The sequence below is a fragment of the Prinia subflava genome, chromosome 1 (assembly GCF_021018805.1).
Source record: "Prinia subflava isolate CZ2003 ecotype Zambia chromosome 1, Cam_Psub_1.2, whole genome shotgun sequence".
In the NCBI taxonomy this organism is placed as follows: Eukaryota; Metazoa; Chordata; class Aves; order Passeriformes; family Cisticolidae; genus Prinia; species Prinia subflava.
This window is the reverse complement of record NC_086247.1, coordinates 133,178,269-133,185,743: the sequence shown is the minus strand read 5'-3', so window position 1 is coordinate 133,185,743 and position 7,475 is coordinate 133,178,269.

The window sequence follows — 7,475 nt, the reverse complement described above, 5'->3', positions numbered from 1 at the left end:
ATCATTACTGCTTCAAATTAGTTGAAGAGTAATTATCCCCAAGATGCTCCAGCACCTTCTACATCTTGTTTTCAAAAGTTTGACAAAACAGAAAGGAGCTGATAAAGATAAGGATATAAAACTCTGTTGAATTAATAAGGGAAAAGAATGAAAATAAATTATTTTAAGTGGAATGACAATACAAACAAAATTGGACAGCTCTAGCTATCTGTGTTGTGAGTGTGCACATGCAAGTATCTGAACTGCAGTGAAGGTGACCTTGCCTAGTCTCATCTCATAGAAAAGCAGATTAAAATTCCTATTTATCTCAACCATTGTCATTACTACTTTCAGTAAAAAACACAAACCCGGTAGAAGAATCCAGCTGATTGTTTACGTGAGTAAATGCTTGATTTGCTGAAATTGGGCTGCCTTTTTTGCTAAGGTGATTTAGAAAAATAATTTATTGAATACTTTTAGGGGCATAGGAATGCTTTGTGAACAGGGTCAAAAAAGTCTTTATGAAGCTTTACTTTAAAGAAAATCTTCTCACGAGACTTGTCACATGTGATTCAGTATCATAAATATTTCCACTGTTTATCTATGATAAGGAAAAAGGAACATCTCTATATTCCAGTGGTGTGAAGGCAGCAGAAAATTCAAGGTTAAGATTATCCTTGAGGCATATTCCTCCCCTGGCAAGACCAGGTGAGACTTACTGAGTCCACAGAGGGGCAAAGGGGGTGAGCTCCACAACCCCTCAGTGCACCAAACAAGTGCAGGTCAGGTATAGCAGAGGAGCAGACATCTCTTCCTTGCAAGAAAGAAAAGGAGCAGGGGAGAAGAATGTGCTGAGAGTGTATGAAGAAGGAGAAAGTGAAAGGAAAGGAAAGAAATATGGGCTGCTGGGTGCCCTTCCTTCCCACCAGATCCTGAGGAGAACAATACTGTGCTCTATACCGTGCTAAAACATGACATTTAGACTTAAGCATTTTAAACAGTCCCCTGGGCTATGTTGAGGGTGTGGAACAGCTGTATGTATAATTAAGAAAAGCTAATTACAATAAATTAAGTTAACTAGAAAATCAGTCGCAGCTTTCATTCCTAAAAGTTCTGTTGTTGTCAGGTTTGAAACTGCTGCAGGGCAAGATGCTGGGCCACTACCAATTGTCAGAGACCTAGTCACTTAGTTTTATTTTTAAGACTAAATTTGTAACTGGAAAATGTTGGAGTAAAGGGAAGGTTCTTCATGTACTCCAAATTTAGACAAGGCTGCTGATCTCTCTGGGGAATTGTAGCACTGAGGTACATGCCTTCTCTTTCTCTCAGATACAGAAGACTGCTGAAAGCTCAAATTGGCACCAGAATATGGTGTGAATGTTTCCTTTGCCCGTCTACCCAGCCATGCCTGCACAGCTCTACTCTAAAACTGTCACAAGTGCAAGAGGTTTTGTTCTACCTCAGCTTTTAAACACAACACAGAGTCCGCTGAAAATGTAGCCCAGTTCCAGGAAAGTCAGCAGAGTTATATAAATATGCTGTTGATGAGTCCTGTCAGAGAAAAGGGTTTGCCTACCCATTTACTGAGGTTCCTGCTCCAAGTTCTGCCAGGGAAAAAGAGGCAACATGCCAGGAGCAAGCCTTATTCTGTTGCAACTGGAGGAGAATGTAATGCAACAGATGAATTTGTTTGGATTTACGGTGGAATCAGTGTCTTGAGGATCAACTGCAGGGAGCAAAACATGCAGTATTGTTTACAAAAGTTTTCTGAAGAAAATGTTGGGCAGAATTTGGCTCTAGCTGAGAAAATGTGTGAAGCACAAAACTCTGGGATCAAGGCAAAGACACCATGAAAGTGTCACTGTACCTTGCCCTTTATCTTACTTGTTCCCAGAATATCTGCTGCTGTCCACTCTCAGAAACAGGACAGTGGGCTGGAAGGATCTTTAAACTCACCTTATATGAGAATGATGATTGCACAGACTGCTTCTTCAGCTGCAGGATGTATTCAGGAAGGAACAAATTGTGGTTCAGCTGGCACACAGCAAAGAGAAGCCAAAGGCTGTGAAAATTCCTCCTGTGCCTCAGTATTGGATGCTGGAGTTAAAGACCAGATTGTGAGAGGGAGAACGATCTTTCTTTGCAGTGTAATGACTTTAGTTTGTGCAGGGAGAAAGGAATTACATCAGCAGAAGCTTTGATTTTGCCTTCTCCCCACAACAAGGCAGCTCCCTGTGCTAGCAGATACAGACTGCTCCATGCATCACTGCCTCAAAGTGCTCCCTTTTCTCCAAGCCTCTCCTGGAAAAGTGCAAAAAAATCCCCTCCATTGCCCCAAACTGAGGCAAAACCTGGTGAGCCTCCTAGCCGCAAAAATACCATTGAAAACTACATTTAATTCATCTGCATTTACCTTATTGGATAAGAAGGGATGTCACCACAGCAAAGATTTTTAGAATAAAAATGAGTCAGTAACTATCTTTAAAGGACTCAGTTTAAGAGTAGGCGTAATGCAATCCACACAGGCTGTGGAGTTATTCTCATCAGGCTTAAAGGAATGTTTCTGGGAACCAAGGTGAATTAAAGTTTGACCTTCTTTATAAAATTGTCTTTCTCGACACTTTCTCTTATATATATACACTTGTTTTCAGGTTTCAGGAATGAACTGCATTGATCCTGTTTTTGGAGATCAGTCATAGTGGTAAACAGCAAGTCTCTGTGATTTATGACTGGGCTTGCTGATAGTACCTTAGAGATGTCTGAGCACCTGCAACTGAAGATCCAGCTTTAGGAACCACGAATTGACGCCTTTCAGGTATAGCTTTTCCAGCTGTGCTCATTTGTGAGATGAAAACAAATCAGATGAGACAACAGTGATTATTACCAGTGACACTGATCACTGTTCAGGCCATGAAAAACAGATTGTTCTGGTGTTATAATATTCTTCAACATCCCCTTCCCCTATGCAATCCTTGATCAGTCCTTTATTAAACACTAAACATGCAGAATTCCTTACAACAACAATAATAATGAAGAGACAGTATCAGGAACTATAATGCATGTCACAGATTTGACAGAATTTGAGAACTTTTTAGTTGGTATTCAGGCCAATCAAAAGTGGTTTTGATGTTGTATTGACTCACAGCATGATTTCACACCAGCTACCCCAAGAACACAGCTACTGTGTGCAAGTCCTAGTTAGTCATCATAAATGTCAGCAATACAAAATAAAACTGTATTTGAGACTAAGATTAATTAATGTGTTTGCTTGCCATTGTACTTAATGAAAACAAGGGCAGCATAGAACACACTCATGCTGTAGCCATGCTCACACCATTATCTTTCCTTTCTGTCTGACATTGATGGATATAAAGGCATCCTGCACTACAGATAAACCTGTCAGTGACAAGAAAGACTGAGTGGGGAAATACCCTCCTTAAACTGCCAGCTTTAAATTCAGCCATTTTCACTGCATACTAAATGATACAAGAATAAACTCAGCTACATGGGAGGGATGTTGCCATGATATCAGTAGACAAGGCTGTGGTACACTGCAGCTTCACTTCTGGCTGCACAGCATGGAGCCTAGTGGGAAGTCTACCACTCTCTGAGCTACTGCTAAATCTGCCCCTTGGTGTTGATAGGAAAATGTCAGAATGCCTGAGATTCATCAGCTGGTTTGTAACGTTACATCCTTTGACACCAACACAGCAACAGCAGCAAACAACTGTGGGGAAAACCCTGCAGGTAAATGGCACATCTGTATTGATCAAGACCCACTTAGAAAGGAATTGAAAATATGCGCCTCTTTATTATCAGTGATTGAAAGCACAGATTTTTAAGACTGGGAGGAAACATTATGATTTGATTATCTGATCTTCTGTACAACACGGGTCAGAGGAGTCCTCTGGCACAAGGCCAAAAGCCAGGTTTCTAGGCCATATTTTCTAGGAGAGAAATAGGGTTATTTTTTAAAAGTCTTTGAAAAAGAACCGTCTCAGTCCTTCATAATGTATTCCAATTGCTAATCACACTGAGCAGTACTGTACTCTACTACTCCTCCTAATCTCCACCAATCAGTTCACAGATATTAAGAATAAAACTTAACCAACTTTGAGTAACTTCAGTAGTGGTCTGCAACTGTGCCAGTCACACTAGGTGCCTTTCACAGGCAGTAGAACAAATAGAAACTTTAAGGGAGTGATTCATCTAACCTGTTTTAGACATCTCCTTTAGACTGAGATGAATTGTGCTTTACAATCTACTGAGAGTATTGCTCAGATCTGTATTGACATACAGAGCTTCGAGATGGACCAGCTCAGGCACAGTCATCTAAATTTAGCCAGATGGATCCTACCATCATGCATGACTTCTTTCTGTTGAAGAGTTTGGCCTTGCTCAGATATTTTTTGGACTATAAAGAAACTGTCCCTTAGCCCTGCCCTTGTTAAGAGGATTAAAGAGAGTCCCTTAGTATTTTAGTTGTTTTCTAATGCTGAAAAATATTCTTACATCTTTAAATTTTCAGTTTCATTGTTTGACTGTAAAGATCAGAACTAGAGATCTGATCATATATCAGGATGGTAAATATATCAGTAGTAGGAACAACAACATCTGACTGGCTGTGCTAGGTCAGTGCCAAGGTCCATCTAGATAAATGTCCTATCTTTGACAGAGGTGTGCAGTGGATGATTCAGGGAAAGTTTAAAAATGAAAAGAAGTGAGTGATATTTTCTAAACTCCTCTACCAGTCTCCAGCTTTATGAAAATAGAGACACCTCTGTGCTGAGCAGTGCTCCATGAAAGGTAACTAAAAGAATTTGTCTCATTAGCATAAACCTTTGGTCTTTGGTTCCATAATGGTGGAATCATAGAAAAGTTTGGGTTGGAAGGGACCTTAAACATCATCTAGTTCCAACACTCCTGTCCTGGGCAGGGACACCTTCCACAAGACCAGACTGCTCAGACCCCCACCCAACCTGACCTTGAACACTTGCACATATCCACAGCTTCTCTGGTCAACCTATTACAGTGTCTCACCAGCCCCACAGGTAAAGTATATCTTCCTAATACCTCATCCTAACCTATCCTCTTTAAAGTCAATACCCCTTGTCCTACCACCACATACCCTTGTAAAAAGTAATATTGCAGGCCATTGAGTTTAGCAATTTACATACAGAGCATTAAAAAAATAATCATTGTTTTGCTTTGCGTAGTTTGGTTTTGTTTTGTTTTGTTTTGTTTTGAATTTGCCATTCTCTTTTCCTACCCTTGCTTGAGATCATCCTGTTTATCTTCATTAGTGGTTTTGTGCTTCAGCACTGAGTATCAGATCATCTGCTCCAAACCCCAAGAATTTTACAGAATTTCTGTTTCTGGAGGAGTGGGGTTTTTTTCATGTAGTAGTCTTTGTCCCTGACATTTAGGCTCGTACTAAGTTGTTTAGCATTATCTACGAAAGCTGCAGCCTCAAGAGGAGGCACCAAGTGACAGGAGCTGCTCTCTTCACATTCACTTTGGTGGAGGAGGAAAACTCCTTAGTGCTGTTTACAGTTTTGTAAACAGAAGTATGGTGATATGCTCTGTTAAAAATTGTTGTGAATGAGTGAAAGCTTTCTAAGATATTCTTACCCGTTATTGTTTACCACATTCTTCTTTCTCAATTAAGACCCTGAGAACCCAACAAAACCAATTCAGAGGCTATTAGTAGACTATGAAATCAAGCATAGTCTACAGTTCACATCAGGCTCAAACAAATCTTTTTTACTGGTTTATGTGCCTATTTTTTTACCAGGAACACAGGGTGGCATGGTATAAGCCGAGACATCAGTGCAGCAGTGCTACTGAGCAGGGTGGGCTTGACTGGAGAGAACACGCAGGAGCAACTGTGAGTGGGAGGCTTATTTTGAAACCAGAGGTACCAGCCAGTAGAGACACAGTTACTTAAAAAACCCCACAAACAATGAAGTATCCGGAATTGGGAGTATGCAAAGATAAGAACAATGAACAGCCATAGCCCAAAATCACACGTCTGTGGTTTTGTCTTTTGTGTTCTTTCCTTGACTTGCCTTAGTCAGATCACACAAAACAAATTTCTGAAGGAGAAAATAGGACTTTCAGCCTATGCAACATAGCCAAAAATAGTTAACTCTAAAATGTTATTTACAATTTTTTATCTTCTTCCTCCTGGAGGTAGAAATGCTGCTGACATCCTCCATGGGAAAGATGCCTGCCAGAGGGTGGAATGCATGAAAAAGAATAATTTCCTGAATCATCCTATGAAGGCGGCCACGCTATGGAGGAGGAACGGAGCGACCTCTTTGCTTCTTCCCTGTTTTACTCCATCTGCAGATGGATGTTGAACGTAGGGAGTAGGAGGTAGAGGGGAGGCACACAAGGAGTTTTGTACCTCCCACTTATCACATTTGAAGACACCAGCCCACTCACCCAGGCTTGCCCTCTCTGCTTCAGGCTGCTCTTTCATAAATTAAAGAAGACCAGGGAGCCATACTGAAACAGACATTCTACATTCAAGTTAAAACAGTTATTTTATAGCTTTACATTTTCAAACACATTGTGGCTCACTCTATGTGCAAAACTTAAACACAAACCCTGAATCCTGCTCAAAGCTTCAGATGTGAGGGGTCAGTCTTTATATAGATCCCTCATAAAAGGCAATTTTTGTTGCCTGTGAAGATGAAAAGAAGGAAAGGTAAAGGTTTCAGGATATTTGAGGTATAAAGGGACATGCCTGGCTCTGTGGAAGCCGTCACTATGAGAAGGACATATCAGTCTTTCTGTTATATCTACTAAATTTTTTTTAATTGTGCATTAAAAAGATTCCACACAAAAAATATTTGAGTCACTCATGCTCAGGCAACAACTAGTATCTCTTACACTACCAGAAATAAGAAGGATTTATAGCAATGAAGAAGTCAGTTAAAGAACAGAACCTGCCACCACTAGACTTTCATTTTTACACCATGAACAAAAGGACTTTCTTGGGGTCATCAGATAACCATAAATTCTTATTGTAATATGTCTTGCACTAAAAAGTTATATTAAAGTGCCCTCTGATTATATAATATGCATACATCAAGTGACAAAAGAGCACCTGTTCTTGTATATATGCATAGGAATAAAAAGAAGAAAAGGAGAAGAAAAAGATAGAATGAATTCAAAAGTTTATCATTAAAAGTTGGTTTAGGATTTCAACAGAACAGATAAATGAAATTATATATGAAGTATGTCATTCAAGATTTAGTAAGGATTTTGCAATCCAACTGTGTAATTCATGTAAGAGATCAGTTTCTACTGACACCAATGTCCCTCAAAGATTGTATGATTGTGGCCAAGGATGACATTTTCCCTGGCTCTAGCTGTTCACATGCAGAAATACAACTTAATCCACTGCATTTGAATTACCACAGATATGTGAATCTATAAGATCCAAAGGATCTATACTTTTCTTAAAATATAGCAGCTCTGTGTCTGAG